This window comes from Canis aureus, chromosome 13 (genome assembly GCF_053574225.1).
Source record: "Canis aureus isolate CA01 chromosome 13, VMU_Caureus_v.1.0, whole genome shotgun sequence".
NCBI lineage: Eukaryota > Metazoa > Chordata > Mammalia > Carnivora > Canidae > Canis > Canis aureus.
The window spans coordinates 8437240-8463212 of record NC_135623.1 but is presented as its reverse complement, the minus strand read 5'-3'; the positions used below and the strand labels follow the sequence as shown (position 1 = coordinate 8463212).

The window sequence follows — 25973 nt, the reverse complement described above, 5'->3', positions numbered from 1 at the left end:
TGAGGCTGTGCATATTTTCATGTGATTATCAGCCATTTGTATTATGTCTTACACTGTGAATTCCTGGTTTTATCCTTTGCCCATTTTTATGGGGTTGTATGTGTTTGTCTTAATTGATTTGTAGGAACTCCTTGAGTATGTATGATATGGAAATAATCAGTTCTGAAGTTATAAATAACTTTTGGGGGTGATGGATATGTTCATTCTTGATTGTGGTGATGGTTTCACAGGTGTATACTTATGTCAAAACTCATCAAATTGGACACTTTAAATATGTGCAGTTTATTGTATGTCAATCATACCTCGATAAAGCTGTTTAAAAGAGAAAGTTACACAGTTAGTAATATCTTTGCTCCCACTTGTCTTTTTCTTTAAATTTCATTTGCTTTTTGTCATATAGAAGTTTTACTTGTCTACTATTTTTGCTTCTGGAGTTATCTTAGCTGTGTGACTTGGGCAAGCTAACCTTTCTGTGCTTCAGTTTTAATATGTGAAAGGAGGCCGAGAGTACCTAGTGCATAGGGTTGTCTATGTTGTGAGGCTTAAATGGATTAACACACATGAAAAGTTCTTAGAATGGTAACCACCACAGGGCATTGCACAATAAATATTAGCTATTATCACTGCTTGGGATCTCAAGATCTTTTTAGGAAAATCTCTATCGCAATATTATAATATTTTCCTTTAATTTCTTCTAATAATTTTATAGTTTTGGATGTTTAGGTCTTTTAATCCACTTAAATGTTACTCTTATAGATGGTGTGAGGCAGGGGTAAAACGATACTACTTTCCCAGTGGATAGACAATTGTCCTAACACTATTTATGGCATGACCTGTCCTTTGGCACTAATTTGAAATTATCATCTGATCTAAATAGTAAGCTCCCATGTACAAAGAGCTCTGTTACTCAATTTTAATTGGGCCCTTTGTGCGGGCACTCTCTCTCTTTCTATCTATAGATTGCTAATACTGGTGAAATTAGAATAGCTTCTCTCGGACAACAATCCCATCATAATTCTTGATGATGTCAACATTCAAATAGGTCACTTTCCCTTTACCCTGATCTCTCAGTTCCTTGATTTCTATTATGATCTAGTTTCTCATCCACTCATGGCCATGCTTGTGCCACAGACCTAATCATGACAGATAACTATCTGACATCCCCATGACCCAGTCTAAGCAATTCATCTCTCTTTCTAACCTTTCCAGCTCATTCCTCTTGTTCTTCTGCTCCAAAAATTCTTCAGCCCTCAGGGCCTATACAATCTGTTGACCCTTCTATATTCTCACTGACCTTATTCTGCCCCCTGCCCAGTCCAGAGCCCATGGTTCATCTCTGTAATAACTCCCTCAACTTCCTGTCCCTTACTCACCTGGGCAGCTATTCACTCTGACTTGGTCCCATTCTCCATATGCTCCTGGGTCTGGAAAAATGTGACATGCTGACCGATCTCATTTTAGTTTCATGGCCACTAAACTCAAGTGGACTCTTGGTGTTGCAGGTAAAGGCAAGTATCCTAAACCATTTGTTCTCCTACTCTCATTTAACACTTTCTCATCCCTCCTCAAAAGACCTGAACAGCCACTTCATAAAAGAAAATATCCAAATGGGCATGGAATATATGAAAAGGTACTCAGCCTTATCAGTCATCAAGAGAATGGAAATTAAAAGCTTGGTGGGGCACGATGACACATGCATCAGAATGGCTCACATGGACAAGACCTATGCCGGGGCCAGGTATCGACAAAGATGCAGAACTACTGATTGCCTTGCTGCTGGTGGTGTAGATTGGTACAACCACTTTGGAAAGCTACTGGATAATGTCTACTAAAACTGAAGATAGGCCTACCCTAGTATCCAGCAGTTCCACACCTATTGTATATGCCAAACATAAATGCATATACTTGTGCACCAAAAGACATGCTCAAGCATATTTATGGTAACATGAAATATAATAGCACAAACAGTAAACAATCTAAAAGCCTGTCCACAAGAACAGAATGGATAAGAATTTGTGGACTAGCCATAAAGGGCATCCTGTACGTCAATGAAAATGAATAGACTGTCACTACAGTCAACATCTTACAAGTGACGTTGAGTCAAAGAAGTCATACTATGATTCTACATATGGGTTTCACAACCAGCAGAATTAATTTATGGTTTAGAATAGTGGCTTCCCTGTGGAGGAAGAAGCAGGTAATGACTGGGCGCGAGGGACCTTCTAGGGCAGTGTTTTCTTTCCTGTTCTAGGTGGGAGTTACCTGGATAAATGAACTTGTGAAAACCTATTGAATGAGCACTGGGTGTTATGCTATATGTTGGCAAATCGAACTCCAATAAAAAAATATACTAAATAAATAAATAAATAAATAAAGGCAAATCAATCAACCAATTAAAATGGAATAAGTACAAAATAGAAATATCTCAAAAGAGGTCATTGAAATGGCCAACAGATATATGAAAGGTGCTCAACATCACTCACTAATCATCAGAGAAATGTAAACCAAAGCCACAATGAGATATCACCCTGATATCTGTTAATATGTTAGAAAGACTATTATGAAATAAAATTTTGAAAAGCAAAAAAAAAAAAAAGAAAGAAAGAAAACCTACTGAGTTTAAGCTCTTGATTTGTGCACTCCTTTCCATGTATGTTATACTTGAATGGAAAGTTATTACATACGTATGTGTGTGTGTACATACATACGTGTAGATAAATACATATAAATACATATATTGGTATTCCTCTCTTGACCTGACTTTCATTTTCAGCTGTACACCATTTCTCTTCTTCATTTCACAACAAACTAAAAAAAAGAAAGTTTATCATTATGATCTCAAAGTTTTTCCATCCTCAACATTCTGCAATTGCTCTTGTTAGCGTCACCAGTGATATTCATATTGCAAAATCCTGTGGTCCATCTCAGACCTCATTGTATTTGATCTGTCAGCTGAATTTGACACGTACAACCCTCCTCTTAGGCACAATTTCTTCAGCTGACTCCTGGGATACCACTCTTCCAGTTCTCTGACCTCTCTGCTCACTCATTTCAGACACCTTTGCCAGCCCCTCATCTCTCTGTAAGCACTGAGGTGCTCCAGGGTTTAGTTCAAGTATGGTATGAACTCCACTGGTATGTAGACGAGTTTCTCAGTTTTTTCTTCCTATACATTCATGACTCCCAAATTTATCTGCATCCTCCATCTCTCTCGTGAGAGGCCCCATCCAGCCAACTGCCAACTCGATATATTCACTTGGATGTTTAATGGGAGTCTCAAACTTAACGTGTCTCCTCGCCTCCCCCATCAATCTGCACCTCCTCACCAAGGGATGGCCTATTCTTCCAAGTGCTCGGGCCCCATATCTTGCAGCGATCATTGATTTCTCTCCTTCTCTCACTTCCCCCAATCTGTCGATAAGCAAATCACTCATCTCCATCACTTTTCATTACCTCCAGAGCTAAGAGTCCGGAGCCAGCTACCATCATTCCTCATCTGGGGATCCACAAGCCCTCTAACAGGCCTCCTTGTTTCCTTCTTTATCTCTTTCTTTTAGGCAGGCTCTGCCCAGGACAACAGAAACCATTCCATGAAGGAAGATAATACTAGAAACTGGTTATACAGGTGACAAAGAACTGAGAAGGCAAGTAGGACCAGGAAGCAGCCCTGAGATTACCAGCAGCAGGGAGCTGTGACCATCTGGAGACTGTAGGGGCAACAGGAAAAGATGGTGGTCCCCACACCAGGGGCCAGAGGAACCTTGAAAAAAGCTGCAAGCGAGGCAGGCCTGTTTGGCAGGAGCTAGGAACACAGAGCAGAGGTTAGTGATGCCTCCAAAGGCAGGAGGAAGGGGCTGGCTTCTGCCTCCTTCCAGGCCTCTCATCTCCCACTGAGCCTTCTCATTGGCTGGGTCCTCCTGGGAGGCGCTGACACAGGATCCCTGGAAGGAGCCTGCAGAGTCACTCCCCTGCAGCAGAGCAGGGGGCAGCGAGAAATGGGTCTGCGGCAAAGATGCCAAGAACTAGCTCACTCCCGCCCCCATTGTCCATTCACCCCCAGGACAGACCCAGGTACTGTGAGGCCTAAGGCATATGCAATTTAAGGGACCCTTGTTAGAAAAAGAAAAAAATAAAGATGAGAAATACTGAATTAGGAATGAAATGAAATATTTAGATGAAAAAATAAATCGTAGCAAATCACAAATTTTTAACAGGCCGATATGTACCACAAACATATGACACCAATCAGAAAAACGAAAAAATCGTATTTTGTTTTTTAATCAATTGCCTGCCATACCTGTACGTTACTTTCTCCCCTATATTTTTTGGCTTCATTTCCTTTGTCATACCTTCTCACATGACAAAGGCGTTTTGCAGAAAGAATACAGAAGTCTTCTTTGCTGCACTTGATTAATTTTTTTAATTAGTAGTTTAAAAAAGCTTCCTCCATTTACACAACTTGTTATGGTAAATTTTTAGAACTGTCAAGTTTGGGGAAGCTCTGTCAAGTTTCTTTTATATGTGAACTGTAAGATTTCTGGGCCTTTCAAATTTTCTTGTGAAGTGACTAATTTTTAAAAATTCTGTCAGCTGACAGCACTCAGTTAAAACTCTCTCATCACAGTCCTGGGCAACCACACAGTGGGTGGTAGGCGGATTCCTAAAAGCATTCTTGCTCCGGGACAGCTGGCGGTAACTTCTAAAAACATAGAAAGAACCGTGAACTGCACAAATATATCCTACTGAACTCAAACGAGGGGTATCACAGCTCAATTGTCCCCAGCTGGACTCCCCAAAATGCCTGTGGCCATTGATATGGGAGAAAAATCAAGAAAGAGATCAGGGGGTCCTAACCCATTGTGATTACAATATCTGACTTTTGTAAGTTTTTATGAAGTGTGTGACTGCGTGAGCGCACGGCTGGGGTTTGGAAGGGGCCCAGGCAAGTGCAGGCTTCTTTATGATAGAGCTGGTGGTCACCCACAGCCCGCAGAACGGTCCTTATAAAGTATAGGGTGAATTGTGGTCCCCTCTGCTCTAGGTGCTCAGAGGCTCTGTCTCATTTGGCCCGAGAAACCAAATCCTTACAATTGCTTCCAGGGCCCCACCACTCCTCCCTGACCCCATCTGCTGGCCCCTCCCTCTGGGGCTTACTGCTCAACACAGCCTGGCTTTTTTGCTCCTACTCCGGCGTTCCTACCACAGGGCCTTTGCTCTGGCTTTCTGTTCTATCCAAAACTCAATTCTCCCAGGCACATGCTTGTTTTACACCCTCTCTTTCCCTCAGGTTATTATTCGGGTCTGACCTTCTATATGCACGACCTATTGTGACTATAACAAGTGACCACAAACGTACTTACTGGCTTAAAACAACACAGATTTATTATCCTACTCTTACACAGATCAGAATTCCAGAATGGGTTGGCAGGGCTGCATTCCTTCTGAAGGCAGACAATCTGTTTTCCTGGCCTTTTCCTGTTTCCAGGGGCCACCCATGTGTTCTGGCTCATGGCTGCATCACTCACCTCTCCTCGGACTCTGAATCTGCCCATAAAGCCCCCTGTGATTCATCGGACCCGCATGGAATCATTTCCTCCCTCAAGACTCTGAACTTCAGCACACCAGCTCAGTCCCTTTTGCCCTATAACCTAACACCTTCACAGGTTCTGGGATTAGGATGCCGATATCTTTAGGGGGAAGGGGCATTCTTCCCCCTACTGTATCTACCTGGTAACACCCTCCCCTAACATCCTTTTATTTTTATTTTTATTTTTTTAATAATAAATTTATTTTTTATTGGTGTTCAATTTGCCAACATACAGAATAACATCCTTTTAAAATGTTGGCGTAGTGGGCATCTTGTCTTGTCCCTGCCTGGGGCGGGGGGGTGCTTCGTGTGACTCACAGGTATGTGTGATGTTTGCTGCAGTTAGAGACCTGTATCAGTCAAGGCTCTACCATTGAAGTGGGACTGCTAGGAAGTATATAGGAACAGATATATGGCGATTGGGGCTTGGCCAGGCAGGTCCCAAATCCACAGGGCAGGCTCTCAGGAAGGGCCGGCTGGAACTCTCAGGCAGGAGCCGAAGCTGTGGCCCACAGGTGGAATTTCTTCTTTGCAAAGTCTCAGTCCTGTTCTTAAAGCCTTTCATCTCATTGAATCAGGGCACACCCAGATTATCTAGGATAATCTCCCTTAACTAAAGTCACCTGATTATGGACTTTAATCATACTACAAAATACGGTCACGGCTACGCCTAGATTAGTGTTTGGCTGCTTAACTGGGGACTGGAGCCTCACCAGGGAGACACATAAAACTGACCAGTGCAGGACTCTTTATCGGGTTAAGGAAGTGTATTACAAATTCTTATCATTTTATTAGAGATAGTCATTTGGTTTTCTTTCTTTAATGTGTCACTGTAGTGAGTCTAGAAATAAAGATTCGTTTGGAATGTTAGCATCTAGGCTGGATTCCTGGGATAAGACCTATTTGCTCATGAATTATTGGTCTTATAATACATGGCTAGATTAAATTTGCTACCATTTTATTTATGAGTTTTGCATCTGTGTAAGTGTGATTGGGCCACGTTCTTGCGTGTGTTGTCCTCGTTCGGCATTGGTATGCTGGGGTCAGTGGCTTCGGTTGAAAATGACAGCAAGTTCAGGCTTTGCTGATTCAAACAGTGGTTCAGGGAGCTGAAGGGTCTGGAGGGGAGGGCGTACCTGGAGGCATGGTTGCATCCAGGGCTCAGATACTGTATTCGATGCTCATTTTCTCTCCATCCCCTTTTTTCCCCTCCTATCTGCTTCCTTCTCGGGCTCCACATGGCAGGCAAGTGGCTGCTCCAGGGTCTATAGCCCAAAAGTCACTGAAAAATCTCTTGCATTTCATTGTTCATGACAGGATCACATGCCTATCCCCCAACCATCGCAGTGGTTGGGAGAGAGCAAAGCTGGTGCGTAGGCCCAGCCTGGAACCTTCCCTAGAAGTACACAGACACGGAGTAGGGTGGAGAGGGTCCCTCTGAGGATAATCGGGGTGCGGTTACTGGAAGGATGAATGAACACCGAGGAGCAAAAACAGCAGATGCCTCTTCGAGTGCTAGCCTAACAGAATGGATTGGGAAGTTTTCCATCTTTGTTTTCTAACCATTTAAATAGCACAAGTTATTTGTTCTTGAAGGTTTGCTATAACTCACTGTTAAATCTGTTCTGGGCCTGATGCTGTTTTTAGAAGTGTCTCTTTGATCATCTAATTTCTTCTACGTATATTAATTAGCATTTTTTAACCTCTTCTTGAGCCATTAAGGGAATAAATAAATTAAAGAAACAGCATTTGGTTTTATTTACCAAGTCTACATTTGCTTCTCATTTCATTAATTTCTGCTTTTATCTCTATTAATTCCGTATTTTTATAGAGTTCCCCACCCCCCATGTTCTTTTTCCCAACTGCTTGCATTCAATTCTCTTTCCGATTTTCTTATAAATGTGTTCAAGGCTATACATTTTTCCATAAATACTGCATTGGCCTTAACAATTGATTTCATTATATGGTGTGCCATTAATTTATAAATAATTTCAATTTTGAGTTTGTCTCTAACCTGAGAATTACACAGAATAGTGTTTTAAAGTTTCTAAGTTGCTGAGCTTTTATTACATTGTTTTGGTACTCTTTTGTCTTTGATGCTAATTTTTTTTTTAACATTGTAGTCAGAAAATGTAGCCTATATGATTTCCGTTTTTTGGAATTAAGATTTTTCTTCTTGCCAACTTTAATGGATAGCCAATTTTTGTGTGTACCACAGATATTAAAAAAGAACATGTAAAAGTGTATTCTCAGTTTGGCAAATTTCTTATATAAATCTCAAATCAAACTTTTAAATTATATTGTTCCAATTCTCCTATAGCTTTACTTCTTTTGTTTACCGGATCTATCAGCTTTTGAAGAGGCATGTAAAAATCAAATATCCTTACAAGTTCAACAATTTCTCTTTGTAGTTTTAACTTTTCTTTCTAAATTTCGGTACTCAGTTGTTTAAGTACAAAATTTATTTGATTGTCATACCTTCTTGGTAGGTTGTACCTTTTATAGCTGTTTTATTTTGAATTCTATTAAATCTAATACTAATATTTTATGCTTTTGTTTTGTTTTGTTAGCATATATTCATTTTCATTCTACTTTTAATCTTTTTGTATTGTATTGTTTTAAATGCAGTTCTTTAAAATAATTGTATGATGTGTGGATATGTGTGTATACACATTTATGTGTATTATGTTGTTGAGATTTCTTTCACCCATTCTGAAAGTCTCTGTCATTAAATAAGATAGTTTAGCCCATTCACAATTATTGTGATTTTGGTATGTTTGGATGTCTCCCCACTTTCTGTTTGTTTGATTAAGTTTTCTTATTTCTATTTTTTGGAAAGTTATATGTACTATTTCTATTTTTTTTTTTGTCCTCTTAATTTTTTATAAACTTATTTAAGTGCTTTTTCATTCAAGTCTCTTAGACCTCCTCCTATCTTTCATATTTTGTTGAAACTTTAGTTCCAGCTATTATTATTTTACTTTATTTTGACACTTTTAAAATAAATCATTTCTTTAAAATTGAAGTTTTATAGATTTGTTTTCATTAATTTTTTAGCTTCTTGGCATTTACTGGTTTCCTTTCTTTAAAACATTTAAAAATCCATGACATTCTCCTTTTTGAATTCCTTGTCTTTCTGTAGTACATCATTATTTCTTCATAAGGAGTGAATGAATAGTACATTTTCTTTGTTCTTTTATTATCAGAAAATATCTTGGATTTATTTTCATGCTTGATAATTTGGCTGGTATGGAATTTTAGGTTCCAGAAAGATAATCCAGAAACATTGAGTATTTTTTTTTCATTTTGTGATTTAGAAATGCCACCAGGATGTGTATCTTTTTAGTGTTTTCTGCTTACTACTTGGTGAGTCTTTTTCTAGTTTGAGGACTCAGCTCTTTCTGTAGCTCTAGAAAATATTTTAAAATTACATCTTTAATTATTTCAACACCTCCAGTCTCTGTTATCTTGGTCTAGAAAGTTTATAAGTACTAGGTCATTTATTTTCTCATATTTTGTATGTCTTCATGTTTTCATTCCATTTTCTAGGGGATTTCCTTGATTTTATTTTTATATTTTTAACTTTCTTTTTTTAAAAGATTTTCTTTATTTATTCATGAGACACACACACACAGAGGCAGAGACACAGGCAGAGGGAGAAGCAGGGTCCATGCAGGGAGCCCAGTGTGGGACTTGATCCCAGGAGCCTGGGATCATGACTTGAGCCACCCAAGCATCCCATGTTTTTAATTTTCAAGGATAATGTCCTTTTATTTGATTGCTTCTTTTCCATAGAAATATTCTCTATTTAATTTATTTTTTTTAAATGCAGTTAGCCAACATATAGTACAGCATTAGTTTCAGATGTGGAGTTCAATTATTTATCAGCTGCATATAACACCCAGTGCTCATCACATCACATGCCCTCCTGAATGCCCATCACCCAGTTACCCTATCCTCCCACCCACTTCCCCTCCAGTGACCCTCAGTTTGTTCCTAGTAATCTTATTTTATAAGAGCAAATTTCTTTTGGATCTCTCTGAAGATTCAACCTAGAATTCTTTTAAAGTTCCTCTCTGTTTCTACATTGTCTCTATTTCCTCTAGGATGAATTATTTTGGTTTTTCATCTTGTTCTTTCTCATTCTCTTGGTTTGCTTCAAAGATGATCCAAGATGATCATTTCAGATTTATAAATTTAAAATTAGGTTGACAAATGTATTCAGGACTCTGCCATGAGTTTCTTTCATGGCTGTGTAGGCATGCTCTCAGGACAGACTTTCTCCCGGAAAAGAGGCTGTCTGCAGCTTTGTGTCAATGAAAGAGCAGGAGGGGCTGCTCACTGTAGGAGTCCTTTTAGAAAGAATGAGGGAACCACACATAGGCAGGCTGGGGGACTGTCATGATTACTGAAGCAAGAAAGACTTTATTGTGTGTGTGAAGTACTTTAATATATTTCTTTGCTGAGCAGGACTGCTGCATTGGCTTTTCCTTCTTTTCCCCTTACTACGTCCAGTGCAAACATTTAGTTCTGTTCTCCACTGGTCTCAAAACGTACATAGTCATTTCTCCTGTATCAGTTATTTAGTGCTGCCTAACAAAACACTCCATGACTTAATGTCTTAAAAGAATAATTTGTTATTTCTTGTGATTGTATGGGTTTCCTGGGTTCGTTCTTTTAGTCCATATGGCATTGGCTAGACCCACTCATGTTGTTACATTCAGCAGGCTGCTGGGCTGTGTTGGAAGGCCCAAGAAGGCTTCACTTTCATGTCTGGAATCTTGGTGCTGGCTGTCTGCTAAAACACCTAGTTTCTCCACCAGGTGGGCTGTGTCTCCACATGGATTTTTATTCCCCTTTCTCCAGAATAGAGTGGACTTTCTTACAGAATGGTGGTGCCATTCCAACAGGGGAGTATTCTAAGCAGACAAGCCCCAGTGATTGCAGTGGGCTTGCTAATGTCCCATAGACCAAAGCAGGTTACATTGCCAAGTCCAAAGCCAATGTGTAGGGAACTCCACAAGGATGTGAATACCAAGAGGCGTGGTTCATGGACACCAATGTGTCAGTTTATCATACCTCCTAAGGTAGATCTTTCATTTTGTTTAGGAGGCAATCCACCAGAAGCAAAAGCCACAGCCAATCATTCTGTATACACTGGGAGAGAAAGGAGCTGCTGGTTGTTTGTTTACTCAACAGCTCTTTGCCTGTTGCTTGCACTGTTGCTTACCCCCCCCCCCCACTCCCTATGCTAGGAGTCTTCCTAAGGTTTTGTTGGAAAGAACAGCTTACATCTTTTTAGTCATTCCTTCTGTGTTGATTTAACCATGCTAGTTTTTTATTTCTTTCTTAAGATTTTATTTATTAATTTGAGAGAGAACAAGAGAGTACAAGCAGGGGGAGGGGTAAAGGGAGAGGGTGAAGTAGGCTCCCCACTGAGCAGGGAGCCCAACGTGGACCCTGGGATCACAACCTGAGCTGAAGGCAGCCACTTAACTGACTAGGCCATCAATACACCCCTAACAATTCTGGTTTTCTCCATAAATTGGATTCTATCTGCTTTTTGTCTTCTAGAAGGTCTTCAAATTTTTCTGTTCTACTGGAGGCATAATTTCTCATTTTCTTCAGCAGATATGAATGTGTTCTTTTTATGTGTTTTTCTATTATTTCAGTGAAATTTGACGAAGGGAAGGGTTCATATGTACTTCAAACATTGTCTTGAACTACACAAAAAAGCCAGAGTTGAAAGTATGTTCATTTAATAAAAAGAAAAAGAAAGTAGTGGGATTCTTATCCCGTAGGTGTGCACTCACATGGCGGGAATGTGGAAGAGAAGTGGTGGTTGGACCAGACGATCGTTTTGCTGTTTGCCATTTCTGAGATGGTGCCGGTGCTGGCGCTCTTCTTCCTCAGGAATCCAGGTTGATGAGTTAATGCTGACCGTTTTTGTTCAAGCACCAGCTGAGTCTAGGATGGAGACCTTTGAAACTGGCTTTGAATCTAGTTCAGACTTCTCGCTTTGCAGCTTCAGAAACAAGGCATGGAGATGGGAACAAAGGTCATCCTGCAAATCAGCAGCACTACTGGGGTTTGACCCTATACCGCCTGACACCGAATCCCAGGATCTTCCCATCATGCGCTTCCCTGCATCTTGCCCCAGTCTGTACCACAACCATGGGGCATCCCTCAGAGAAGCCCAGGGTCTTACTGTGTGCCAGGGCCCCAGGCATACCCCCACCCCAGGATACCCAGAGATGAAGGATTTGAGGCTACAGTTGCCCCAAATGAGACAATGTCTGTCTGGCCCTTCCTCCCAGAAGACAATTATTTGAGCTGGAGATGACAGCCGTGTTTGGATCATAGATTCTCCTTCTCCCTCCAGCGCCCTCTCTCCCCTACTCAGTTATCTATTTACCTATCTATTTACGTGAGCCTTTTTTTTTCTCCCAATGAATTACGTCTGCAAGGCAGTAAAATGTTATGTATTTGCAAGGCCCATAATCTTTAAAAGCCCAGTGATGCCAGCTCCAGACAGCAGCGAGCTCCCTCCAGTATGTTAATAGATAGTATTAGGGCAATAATGAAAACACTTGAGACAAGTAAGCTCCTATCAAAAGCTGAGTAATAGGGCTTCGCCGAGTGAATCACAATGCAGAAGAGATTAAGACGTCTGCCGTTGTGCAGTGTCTATTCAGACTAACAGCTGCTCCGTTTCTGATTAAAATGGGGTTGGGGAGACCTTTTCGAGCAAGTCCCCTTTTTATCCTGCATTGTCCTCACCCTTTCCACCTCCACCTCCACACACAGGCACCTTCATTTATACTTAGCCGCAGCCATTCACACACACACACACACACACACACACACACACAGAATAGAGTCACAAACACACATTGCATCACACACAGAGCCACAGCCACACACACAGCCATCAACGCTGACACACAGCCACACTGGTGCATCCAAGCATGCAAACATAACCACATCCTCAGGCACAGTTACACAGGCACCCGGGGAACCACTTCTTGCACACTCACAGCCTTGGCCCGTCTCTTACAATAAATTACAATCTGTCACAAATACAGTCTCGTGTATGCCTGAGATCACGACCTGCACACACATGCTCTTCAGTCACAACCAGATACTCAGAAACAACCTAACCAGAGTAACAGGACCTACGCATTCCTGGCGGGTCACGTCCATGTACAGCCCTAGCAAGCCCTTCATGTGCAGATTCACACTTGTGATCACAGTTAGTCACATACACGCAGCCTTCACTGACAGACCATCGGGAGCACTCCTACCCACACGCAACCACAGTCAGAGACACGCATGCATGTTCATGTGCTTACCCGTGGCCACAGCCCAGGCATGGAGGAAGTGATGCTTTTCCTCACACACAGACACAGAGCCGGTCTGCATCCCTGCAAACCCTCAGCCACAAGTGTGCATGCAGTACAATTCACAAGAGCATCTGGGCACACGCACTGCCACAGACACAGCTCTGTACATCCCTCCAGAGAGTGACCCAAGAGGCAGGACTCTACTGCAAGCCCAAGGGATGGCCCCGGAGCTGGCTCAGAGACCTCTTGAGAAAGAAAGTCCTCAGGAGGCAGGCATCGGGCTCTCCATTTTCCAATTGCTGCAATGCTGTCTCACAAAGGGGGAAATGGAGCTGTTTCTGTGGAGTCTCAGAGTGTGGAACTTGACCTTGAGTGGAACTGCAGAAGACTTAGGAAAACTCAGAGCTGTGCCAGGATGAATGGCTACCTTAGGAAGGAGTGAGAGCTCCATCAGAGGAGGTGCCCACATGGAGGCTGGACAGCCCCTGGGCAAGGGTGATGAGGAGGGCCTCCTGCCTTGCACAGCAGTGGACTAGGTGCCAGGAAGGTCCATCCCAATCCCGATTCTGTGACCCATAGTCCTTTGTGTCCTTTCCCCTCAAGTCCGGGCCCATTAATGACTCCCCTTCCTCACTCCAGTCTTCAGACAGGAGAATCCAGGTGTCTTGACTTTCTACTTCTCCCTCTACACGACTTTTCTTCCAAGATCATCTTTAAGATGATGCTTTCAATCTCTTTCTTTAAACCTCTGAGACCCCAACTCTAGGCTCAAGGGAAGATGCTGGCATGGTAAGTTAGCAGTTATTCAGAGACTCAACTTCCACTCTGATTCCAAGAGACCTGGCAGGGCCTTTGGAGACTGACCTGGGTGTCTCCTGGATGGAAGGTGCTAGGTCATCAGAGCTGAGCAGCTAGCAGGATGTTTAGGAGGCATTTGATCAGTCCCAGGGCAGGCTTTGGAAGCATCTGAGGACTCACACCAGACTGGAGCTGGTGTGATAACCCACTGCTCTTCCAGCCTCCTCTCCCTGGGCACCCATCTCCACTATGGGGGGCATCTCATTATATCTTTTCCCCCAAGTGGACCATTCCCTCAGATCTTGTGCTTTTGCCCATGCTAACCCCTCCATGTGCTTTTTGCCCATGCAGACCCCTCCATCTGGCTTCCCCTTGTCCCCAGCGATACCAGCATTTGTCCAAAACCCACCCACAAAACCTGCCTGGACCATGTGGCCTCAGAGGCCCTGGGCTAGAATCAATCCTTCCCCCATTCTTCCTCCCACTGTTATTGTTTTTCCCCCGTTAGAACAAGTACCATCTGTCTTCTGCTCCAGGGGTGGGGTTCAGCTGAGTGCTCATGCCGCTCAAGGGGTGGGGACAGGAGGGCCCCAGAACTGAGAGGACAGGCCTAGCAGCCAAGAGGGAAACTAGCTCCTCATCAAGTTGAGCCAAGGGCGTAGTTGGGAAAACGACTCTCAGATTCAACTATGGTGTGATTTGGAGCCTGGGGACGGAGTCTGAAGGGGCTGGCTACACTGGGTCTGTTGGGTAAAGTTGTTTAAAGTAGAGGAGTTTGTTATGTGGCCCAGACAGACCTCAAACAAAGGAATAAGGAGTAGAATAGGACTGGCTGGGAGCAGGTTCAGAACAAGGCAGAGGTGTCTGGGATCCTGCCCAGGAGCTCCATGGGAGTCTGCAGCCCCCCTGTAGGAACCTGTATGGATGGCTGCCTTGAAGAGTCAGTTTAAGCAGACCTCAAGGGTCATATCCACAGGGTGATACCCAAAACAAGAGAATTAAGACCTGAGGTCAGAAACCAGAAACTCAAAACCCAGATGGCCCAGAGGAGCCCTTCAGAAGTAAGGAGATCTTCTTTTCATGGGGTCTAATAGAACCTGGGTTCCACCTGAAGTGGGTCTCCTTCCAGTTCCCAGGACCAATCCCACCTGGCCTTTTGATGCTTGACCCCAATTGTGCTGGCTGGGCTTAGCTGGTATCGTCTCATTTGCTGTTCACGAGGTCAGGTCCCATTCCAGAACCCGTTGGACTTCATGGTTCTATTGATGGAATTTTGGCTTATTCCCTGTTTATTCATCCAACAAACATTCCCTCTACATTGCCATTGGCCACTCCTGGGTCTTCATCTCCCTGGAGCTGATGTAACTCTGATGCCAATGATCACATAATCCTTCTAAGACACTTTCTTCATTCATCTTCTTGGGTACCATCCTGGCTTGGCTTTTCCCTCCCCTTCCTGACCTCCCCTGCTCTGTCTCCAGTGTTGGTTTCCCCCATCTCCCCAGCTTCTTCGTGTTGCAGTGCTCCGGGCTTCATCCTTATACCTCTTCTTTTCGCCCAACCTCATTTCCCAAGAGACCTCCTCCAAGCTCCAGGCGTTAGACGCCACTTACTTGCTGACCACTCTCAAGTCTCAAATCTTTTTTTTTCCTTTTTAAGATTTTATTTATTTATTCACGAGACACACAGAGAGAGGCAGAGACACAGGTAGAGGGAGAAGCAGGCTCCCTGTGGGAAGCCCGATGTGGGACTCAATCCCAGGACCCCAGGATCATGACCTGAGCCAAAGGCAGATGCTGAACCACTGAGCCACCCAGGTGTCCCCCAAGCCTCAAATCCTTGGTCAGAATCTTTGCCCTGAACTCCAGATAGGCGTATCCACCTGCTTGCTCAACATTTCCACCGGGATGTCAGTTAGGGCTTTAAACAAACTCCTGATTGCCACCTCCACCCTTCTGCTCCCATCGTCTACTCAAACTTGGTCCATGGGGAAGATCTCCACCAGTGGTAACTCTTCCAGTTGCTCAGCCCCGAGACTTTGGAATCACCCCTCAACTCCTGCTCAGACTAGGTAGAGCCACCCTCATGTCTTGCCCAGATCACTGCAGTGGCCTCACACTGGTCTCCCTGCTTCTACCCTTGCCCCTACCCAAGGCTTTGGCCCCTTGCTTGGTTCTTACCTACCCTTCTCCCGACGTGCCAACCGTCAAGTGATGGCCTCCATCCCTCCACACCTCTCACTCTCCCTCTCCCTTGTGTCATCCCCGACCCTCTGTTTCCAAGAACCTGGCTCCTGTTCCAACTTCCGGATGGTGATGTTATCTGAGAAGCAACAGAGCTGGCGCCTGTGATCCCCCTCCATCACCTCAAGCCCCATATTCTTTGCGCCCACGCTTTGGGGTCCAGAGCAAAGAAGACCAGGCTTCAATCCAGTTCCTTCACCAATGCCTTGGTCCAAAGGGGTCACTGAGAGGTTGGAACATCTTTAATCCTCACTGTAACTTCCAGAGGCAGGAATACTTTCCCCTTCCTCCAGGGGAGGGCCAGGAGAAGTGAGAACTCACTTGACCACAGCTCCACCGCTAGTCAAGATTCAGGCCTATCAGTCTTCTGACCCCAGTGCTCCTGCTTCTTCTGCTCCTGTGGGTCCTCAGAGGTTGAGTCCCCATCCTCCCTTCCCTCTGTCGCCTGCCCCACATCCCATTCATAGAAGGGAGCACTGAAATGCAGAAGTGGGAGCACTATTCCCAAGATCGCAGGTGCAGAGGCTGGGCCGGAAGTAGCCCCAGCCCACGCAGAGGCAGGAAGGGCACGCACCCCAAGGCCAGGCCCTCCTCCCCTGTGGCTCAGCCTGGAGTCCAGAGCCCTAACTCTCACAAGCAATGCTGGCTCCCTTCTCGGGGAGGGGAAGGCAGCTGTGGCAGTTGTGGCGGGCGGAGAGAAATTTCCCCTTTCTGTAGATTGGATCAGTCACTCTCAGAATTGATGGCAACGGCTTCATCACGAAGATCTAATGCTTTAATTATGTTGTGACATGACCTGACACGGGGGTGGCATTTGATGGATTCTCTGGTGTCATCAGCATGGCCCTGACATAGGAAAGTGGCAGAAGGCAGGGGGTGGGGAAGAGGAAGGGCTCCCAGTGGGAGATGAGTCCTCTTAGGTCCCTCCACCTTTCCCTGCTCGTCTTCCAGGGCAGCGCCAGCAGGATGGGAGAGGAGGGCAGCAGCTTCTGTGGGGGTGAGGGTTGGTGTGCCCTTCGGGGATGGCCTGGGTCCTGGGAGGGGGCCCGGTGTGAGTGCGTGCGTGTGTGCGCACAGGTGAGCATGTGCCTAGATGCATAGGGATGTGTCTGAGCAGGTGAGGAGACTCGGGTCCAGGCTGTAGAAGCAACAGCTGAGTGGCCGTGTGGCCTGTAAAGAAGCTCTAGGAGGTGGAGGCTGGGGGTAGGTAGGTCCGTGGGTCCTGGAGCTGTCAGGAAGCAGAAGGAGCAGGTGCCAAGGGGGACCCAGGGAGGGGATCTCCAGGGAGACGGGCTTAGCTCAGCTCAGGCCGCCCTGGGAGGCGGTGGGCAGCTCGTACCTGCCAAGGCCGCCTGGGCTGAACAGGGGGCACCCCTTCCCCTGGTGCCCGCTGCATGACTAAGGGCCTTTGGGGCCCGGAGGCCTTGTATCGGTGGGCGAGCCACTGAGTGGGTTTCTCTCCTTGCTCTCCCCACCCTCTGCTCCCCCCACCGAGCCGGCTGCAGGCTCAGGGCTTTGCGGTGCGCTGGAGGTGGCCAGTGAGACCAAGAAGCAAGCTCTCAGCCCAGAGTTCTCTGGTGCTCTCCCCGTCCTGCTCCTGCGGCCCGTCCTTCCTCCCCAAGCTGGGCAGTCCCACGCCCCAGTGAGGGGAAGAGGGTGGGCTGCCCCTTGCCGGACACTCCTGGGGCCAGGGGCTGGGCCAGGCCCTCCTCGCAGCCTCACAGGGTCCTCGAGCCCACTGTGACCAGGTTGTCCCCGCCTCACAGGAGAGGACATGGAAGCTCAGAGAAGTCTACCTGCCTGGGAAGGAGGAGGGAGTCCATTGACGTGGCTTTAGCAGATGCTTGTTATGCGACCTGCGTGGCCCACCTTGGAGAAGAAGCTGCAGATCCAAATTGCAAGCTCTGTCCTCAAGAAGCACAACGGCTGCCCACACCTCCCTCTCCTTCAGAGGGCCCTGCTCTTTCCACTGCTTTGCTCTGCCCTTGCTGGGGGCTTGGGGGTGGCAGCCGGGAGCGGGGGAGAAAGGCTAGAACAGGTGTCTGGGGCCCAGTGCAGGGTGCCTTAGTCACCAGCCCTGGTTTGGGAAAAGCAGAGAACAAGAAGTATGGGACTGGAGTGGCCTTTCGAGCTCACTTCAATACTATGCTCCCCATCCTACCCCGCCCCTTTCCCTCATGGTGCAGAAGGAGAAACCGAGGCCTTGAGAGAAGAGACAGGCCCAGGAGTCAAGATTGTGAACGTGGGCTCCTGGGTCAATGCCTGACCGTGTCTGCACCCAGTGGGGGACCTACTGCCAGGCCCGGCCATGAAAGGCTTCAGGGGGAGTCTTGAGCTTCTTCTAGAAAGGTGTGTCGAAGAAAGGCTGACAGCAGAGGAAAGCTGCTGAGAGGCTTCCCAAAGCCTGAGAGGATTTTTGCATCCTGGAGAAAGCTCGGGAAGTCCATGACCAGCCCTAAACCCACCCATCCCAGCCTCTGCGAAGGATGCAGAAGGCCTGACTGGCTCAGTCTGAGGTGGGCTGGGCTGTGTCTCAGAGATGTCTAGGTGGAGAAAAGGTAGGAGCTATGGTTTGGCTGTTCTCTAAAATCCTGGATGCCCCGGATGCTCTGAAATGATGCTTGAGGAAGACGTAAGAACAGAAGGACCTCACAGGTGTGAGTGGAGCAGCAGCGCGTGTGTCTCGGCAGGGACAAAAGCAGGTACTCGCGCATGCTGCCCAGAACCTGCTGTCGGGGGGTCGTGGTAAGACTCCTCAGGAGCCCCGCAAGTGTGGAATCCGGGGTCTGCACAGGGGAGGGCTGAGAACAGGAGCTGGGTCAGAGGGAAGGCATGTGTTCTCCCAGAGGGGTCCGTGCCTGGATGTCACTGGTACTCTAGTGTGGCTGTGGTGCCACCAAATGTCTTGGTGCGCCCTGCTAGGTGACCACTACCCAGGGCTTAGTTATGGTCTGTGCGAAGGTGTGACCAGGTGTGACCAGGTGCAGCCATATCCGGCCAGGCCGGGGTGGACACCTGTTCCTGTCTGAGCATCGGGTGGGTGCAGGTGTGTGTGCTAGCCTGGGTGTGTACTTGGATACAGCTGTGTGTTTAGTGGACGTAGCTCTGGGCATGGCCATGGCCCCTAACAGAGCTCTGTGCCCCCTCGGAGCCACATTTGTGGGGGATTATGTGGCCCCATTTGACTGTCTCTGGGGTAACCTTGGCCCTATGGTCTGGGGCTCTGAGCTGCCAGGGCTCTGTACCTAAGCAGCTCCTCCAAAACAAGGGGCACCCTCTGTCTTCCTAAACCATCATCGTCAGTTCGTTTCCAGTGTGCGGGCAGGTAGTCTGGGACCTAGCACCAAGACCCCCTGGGCAGGCCCAGATACTCTGCCTCTAGGTCCCTGGGCACTCCCAGGGCTTCTCTCAGATGGAGGGAAGGGCAAAGATGTCACTAAAGCCCTCCCTACTAGGTCTCATGCGGGGGGGCTTCATGAAGCATCTCCTCCAATGGCCTCATTGGACAAATGGAGACACTGAAGTTCAGACAGGAAGTCACCTGCCCCAGATCAAATCCCAGGGGTATATTCCAACCCTGAGAAAAAACAAATGATACCAAATGTGCAAACTACATTTGACGGTTTCCAACACAGGCCTTAACAGTGCCCATTTGTCAGCTGGGTATTCAGAGGAGGTATTGGAGCTGCCCTGGCCTGGAACTCTGGTCCTGACTCCATCACTCACCTGATATGTGACCTTGGATCCTTCACACCCTTCTCTGAGCCTTTTCTCACCTGTAAACCGAGAGAATTGATGTGTTTCCTTTTTAAGTGCCCTGCTCCAGCGTGGACCTTCTCAGTCCTAGAGGTGGGAGGTCAGTACAATGTGAGTGGGGGGTGTGTGTGTGCACCTGTTGGGTGATCATTATTTCAGGGCTTAATTATGGCTGAGTATGAAGCAAAGCCCAAGGGGACAGTTGTGAACTTGGGGTCACACAGTGAATTGCTGGCAGTATTAGGAGGAGAAGGAAGCCAGGCCTCCTGATTCCTCACCAGTGCCCCACCATGCCACCCCAGAGCTGCTCTCACCCTCTCTCTGGGTCTTGTAGGTACCAGGGACTTACTGATACAACCCCACGGGCCTCCCTGAAGCTATCTTGCCACTTCCTGAAGGCCTGTGCCTCCCATGTCCATTCCAGGCAGGTATCACAGCTTGTTCTCTCCATTCCCTTACTTAGTCCCAGCAGGAGCCCATTTTACAGATGAGAAAACTGAGGCTCCAAGGAGTTAAGAGATAATAATTGCTCATATTTTTCGAGCCTTCCTTGGCTTCTTTGGCAAGACCCTGAGCTGGGCACCCACGGCGATGAGCGGAAGGGGACAGTCCAGCCTCCAAAATATCCCCCCGGAATAGCGCCAAGACCTGCATGGGATCTGCCAACCTGATTTAGACAGCAATTTGCATACAATTTACCCAGAAAGCTGCACTGTGAAAAATATAATTACTTTTTTAATATTCTTGCTCTGATGTGAATGCTTACCACCCGGTAATGAATTACTTGCTTAATGAAGATAAACCTGAATTGGAGATGCACTTTGGAGAGCCGCTGGGGCAGCCGACTTGAAGCCATCATTTGCAGCTGTTAATCTCTGAAATTGATGCCCTCGTTGGTAGGATCATAAATCGAGGGCAAAATCTATGAGCTCCAGCGTCTCCACTAACTTACTCTGTGACACTGGTGGAGTCATTTCGCGTCTCTGTGTCTCAGTTTCCTCATCTGTAACAACGGTATGGGGGTAAGATCGAACCATAGAAACGGAGGCATGGAATGGACCCTCATTCAGGAATGATGGAGCATCTGCGGTGCGTCAGATGAGAGGCAGAGGAAAGTCGTTTTTCTCCAAGACACATATAGACGGAGGGACTTGTGAACCAAAACTATGTAGCGTAGCCACGTCTTTGCTCCCAGGGGCTATACCTGGATCCTTTCTCCTAAATGGACTCTAAGCTGCCTCGTGGCTGCTGTGATGGAGGAGACCAACCAGGCTGGAGTCAGATCCTCGTAGGAGAAACAAAACCTGTGGCCAGGTGTGGACACTGGAAACTATTCTTGAACCTGATGCTGGCCATTTTCAGGGACCAATCAGAACAGAGGCCAAGACTCTTCAAGCCCTCTTCCCAGCATTTTCTCAACACATACGCCAGGTCAGGACTGGAGATTCCAGGACGACAAGTCACCAGTTTAGTAAATATGTATTCATCACCCTCTATGACAAGGTATTACACAGGCTCTAGGGACACAACTGTGAATAAGACCAACAAGGGGATTCCTGGGTGGCTCCGCAGTTTGGCTCCTGCCTTCAGCCTAGAGCATGGTCCTGGAGTCCCAGGATCGAGTCCCGCATTGGGCTCCCTGCATGGAGCCTGCTTCTCCCTCTGCCTGTGTCTCTGCCTCTCTCTCTGTGTGTGTCTGTCATGAATAAATAAATAAAATCTTAAAAAAAAAAATAAGATCCTGCCACAAAGATCTGGAATTCTAGAAAAGTGTGGCAACCATCTAGAAATAATGAGTCAACTAAACAATAATGTCAGAGAGTGATAAATGCTATAAAATTTTTTAGTGGATAATAAGATATAGAGCAATTGAGATGATTTCGACTTGTTAGACAAAAAGACCTTGTAAGAAAGGTGGTACTTGGGCTAAAATCCAAATGACATTAAGAAATCATCCTTGTGGGGCGCCTGGCTGGCTCAGTTGCAGGGAGTGCGAGACTCTTGATTTCAGGGTTGTGACTTCAAACCCCGCATTGGGTGCAGAGATTACTTTAAACAAAAAACAAACAAATAAAATTGGAAAGAAAGAAAGACATCTTTCTTGTAAACATCAGGAATGTGGTTCCAGGTAAGATCTGAAAAGTAGGCAGGAGCCAAATCACAAAAAGCCTTATACGTTATGGAGGAGACTTTGGATTTTATTCTTAGTGCAAGGAGCAGCCATTGGATGTGTTCATAAGGGAAATGATATGATTTATTGACATTTTAATAGATTACTCTGTAAGAAAAAATAGAAAATCTGGATAGCTCTATATCTATTAAAGAAATTGAATTTATAATATAAAAATTTCCCACCCAGATGGTTTCGCTGGTAAATTCTATCAAATATTTAAGAAATAAATAATACTAATTGTACACAAACTCTTTCAGAAACTAGAAGAAAAAGGAACATACCCTGATTCTTCTACTGTTATTTATTTTTGTACAACTATCCCAAAATGTAGTGGCTTAAAACAATAATCTATTATTTTTATATGTCATGATTTAGGCCACAGTGGGGTTGGCTTACCTGTGCTCTGTAATATCGGGGGCCTCAGCTGGGCTGGGGTGACTCAAATGCCTGGGGGCTTTAACAATTGGAAGCCGGCTGAGCAATCTTTCTCTCCCTCTCCACATGGCTTCTTGGTTGTTGTAGGTTCCCTCACAACACAGTGGCCTCATTTCCTGCATGCCAGATTGGGGCTCTAAGTGTGAGCAGTCCAAGAGGCCTGGGAGGAAGCTCAAAGCTTCTTACCATCTAGCTTTGGAAGGCACATCTGTTGGTCAAGTAAGTCATTAAGGCAGCACAAATTCAAAAAGAAACAAATGAGACTCTACTTCTCAATGGAAAGTAGCAAAGAATTTGTGGCTGTCTTTAATCTAACACACCTCTGAGGCCAAAACCTGACAAAGACATTACAAGAGAAGGAAATTATAGTTTAATATCACTCATAAACAAAGATGTCAAACTCCTTAAGAGAATATTATCAAATCAAGTGCAACAACATATAAAAAAGTGAAAAAAACATCATTACCAAGTATGGTTTATTCTAGAAATGCAAATTTTAACATTAAAAAAACAATCATTTTAATTAATCACATTAACAGAATCAAGAAAAATAATAACATAATCTGAATAGATGCAGTAAAGGTACGTTTGAAAAATCCAACACCTATTTATGATTTTTTTAAAAAAACGCCTCAGGGATCCCTGGGCGCCGCAGCGGTTTGGTGCCTGCCTTTGGCCCAGGGCGCGATCCTGGAGACCCAGGATCGAATCCCACATTGGGCTTCCAGTGCATGGAGCCTGCTTCTCCTTCTGCTTGTGTCTCTGCCTCTCTCTCTATGTGTGACTATCATGAATAAATAAAAAAAAAATTAAAAAAAAAATTAAAAAAAATAAAAAATAAAAAATAAAAAAACGCCTCAGCAAACCAGGAACAGAAGGGATAGAGGACATCTGTGATGGACCTACAGTTAATACTATACTTACTAGCCGAAAAAGAATGAATGTTTTTCTCCACTTCAGGAATAAGGCAAAGATACTTGCTTTCATCTCTTCTATTCAACATTGTACTGGAAATCCTAGCCAGTGCAATAAGGCAAGAAAAGAAATAAAAACTGGGAAGGAAGAAGTAAAACTGCTTTTATTTGTGGACCTTAAGGAATCCTTAAAACAGCCACCAAACTAATGAGAGAATTTGACATATTTGCTGGATATAAGGAAATTAATTGTATTTCTGTATATTAACAGTAAGCAATTGGAAAATGGAAATTTTGAAAACTTATTTATAATAGCATAAAAAGCGCAAAACACTTAAAAATATTTAGGAAAAAAGGCAAAAATCTTTGTACTTAATAAAATAAATCAGGGATCCCTGGGTGGCGCAGCGGTTTGGCGCCTGCCTTTGGCCCAGGGCGCGATCCTGAAGACCTGGGATCGAATCCCACGTTGGGCTCCCGGTGCATGGAGCTTGCTTCTCCCTCTGCCTGTGTCTCTGCCTCTCTCTCTCTCTCTCTCTCTCTCTGTGACTATCATAAATAAATTAAAAAATTAAAAAAATAATATAAATCAGTGTTGAAAATGAATGGACTGATAGACTATGTTTATAGATTGGAAAACTCAAGATTGTTAAGATGTCTGTTGTACCTAAATTGATCTTTAGATTCAAAGCAATCACAATCAAAGCCCATAAAGTTTTTTTTTTGTGTGTTGTTGCTGTTACAATAACAAGATCATTCTAAAATTTATGGGAATATTCAAAGGAATTAAATAGCCAAGATAATTTTGAAAAAGAACCAAGTTTAAGGACTCACCCTAGCTGATCTAAAGAAATACTTTATTTTTTAAAATATTTTATTTATTTATTTATTTATTTATTTATTTATTTATTTATTATTTATTTATTCATGAGAGACACAGAGAGAGAGAGGCAGAGACACAGGCAGAGGGAGAAGCAGGCTCCATGCAGGGAGCCGGATGCAGGACTTGATCCCGGGACCCCAGGATCACACCCTGAGCCAATGTCAGGCACTAAACCGCCAAGCCACCCAGGGGTCCCCTAAAGCAGTACTTTAAACGCAGTCCTTTAAAGGAACAGAAGAGACTGGATGGTGTGTTCTCTCTGCACCCACTTTTGGTTATTGGTGTGAACCAGATGAGAAAAGATGGGAAATCAGACTCTGGTGAGAATAAAGGAGATGGAGAGGAATGAAAAATTTGAGTCATAGTTTGGAGATCAAGGCAGTGATATTTGTAGATGATTAGAGGTGAGGGGTGACAGGGAAGAACCAAATGTGATTTTTGACTTGAGCAACTGGGAACTACTGGCGTGACTCAATGAGATGGGAAAATTGGTGGAGAAATGGATTAGGAGAAGTGTCAAGTCTCTGTTCCATACGTATTAAGTTTAAGAGACCCAGGAGGCCCCTATGGCTCTTAAATATGTAGGTTTAGATTCCAAGGAAGAGATCAAGGACTTGAAGTACAAATTCTGGAGTCAGCGTAGAGATGATACACAAAGCCATGGGACTGGATGAGATCACCTAGCCTAGGGAAGTAGATAGGAGGAAGAGGAGGGAGGGCCAAAGGTTATTGCCTGGAGCACTCTCACCTGTAGAGGGAAGAAAAGCAGTAGGGCGAAGTGGGAGGGGAGTAACTCACACTCCTGGTGTCTTCCATGTGCCAGGCGCTGTCTTGGGACCTTCACGTGCACGGTCTCAGGACATTGTGAAGTGGGTATCACTGTTCATGAGGTTCGGATTGATGAAATGACTTGCCCCAGTCATGACAGGGAGCCGAGAGCCTGGATTTTCAGCCGGACCCAGCTTGGCATTTCTTTCTAAAACCCCATGCTGCTACCTTCTGCCAATGCCCCCAGCAGGGGGTGTAGGACTGGGGGCAGCACTTCATTGTTTCTCATCTGTAGATACTCACCTTTCAGGGTTATGAGGATAAAATGAGATAATCTGTGTTAAGCACCTGGTTGCACTTGACCGAGTAGTGCCCTTGATAACCAACCTTGACTGTGGAGTCCCCGGGGGAAGCGAGGCCACTGCTGGGGGAGGCTGTGGGGGGCTCGACAGGCTTCCTGGAGGACATGCAGCGTGAGCCCAGACCTCCGCGATTCCAAACACTGGTCTGTGATGAAGTTTCCAGTGGCTCATGGGTGAAATGAGAAACAGGACCCTGCAGTGGGGTTTACGTAGCCAGATGCATTCAATGTAAAGGATGACCCCTCCTCCTGAGATTGTGTCCTCCCTACGTTGTGGGTATCACAGCATTCTTCTTATGAAGCGGTGGTGGAGACAGGCTGGCGGTGATGTTTTAGATATCCTTACTAACGAAGTGAAAACTTGGCAACCTTCTGTCATTCTCCAAACTTCCTTTTGAAGTTTTTAACTGGTTAATGAAATTTGAAAAAAAAAAAAAAAAAAGAGAATCTCGGGGATCCCTGGGTGGCTCAGCAGCTAAGCGCCTGCCTTTGGCCCAGGGCGTGATCCTGGATTCCTAGGATCAAGTCCCTCATCGGGCTCCCTGCATGGAGCCTGCTTCTCCCTCTTCCTGTGTCTCCTGCCTCTCTCTCTCTCTCTCTCTCTATCATGAATAAATAAATAAATAAATAAATAAATAAATAAATAAATAAAATCTAGTTCATTTAAAAAAAAAAAACGAGGATCTCTGACAGCTGGGAGTGGAGAGGGCCT

The 25973-nt window shown here is 45.3% G+C and overlaps 2 long non-coding RNA genes across 3 annotated transcripts; one reads left to right on the top strand and one right to left on the bottom strand.

Moving 5' to 3' along the window:
* Positions 1 to 11324: 11324 nt before the first annotated feature.
* Positions 11325 to 15995, bottom strand: LOC144281773 (uncharacterized). Of its 2 annotated transcripts, none has more exons than XR_013350170.1 (2): positions 15909 to 15995; positions 11325 to 11612 (listed from the first exon to the last, which is right to left on the bottom strand). It is a non-coding gene; the product is annotated as an uncharacterized LOC144281773 (long non-coding RNA). The 2 variants fall into 2 exon arrangements; XR_013350169.1 differs by lacking the exon at positions 15909 to 15995 and adding an exon at positions 14826 to 15403.
* Positions 14953 to 23784, top strand: LOC144281774 (uncharacterized). The gene is made up of 3 exons (XR_013350171.1): positions 14953 to 16201; positions 17738 to 19827; positions 20191 to 23784. It is a non-coding gene; the product is annotated as an uncharacterized LOC144281774 (long non-coding RNA).
* The last annotated feature ends 2189 nt before the right edge of the window (positions 23785 to 25973 follow it).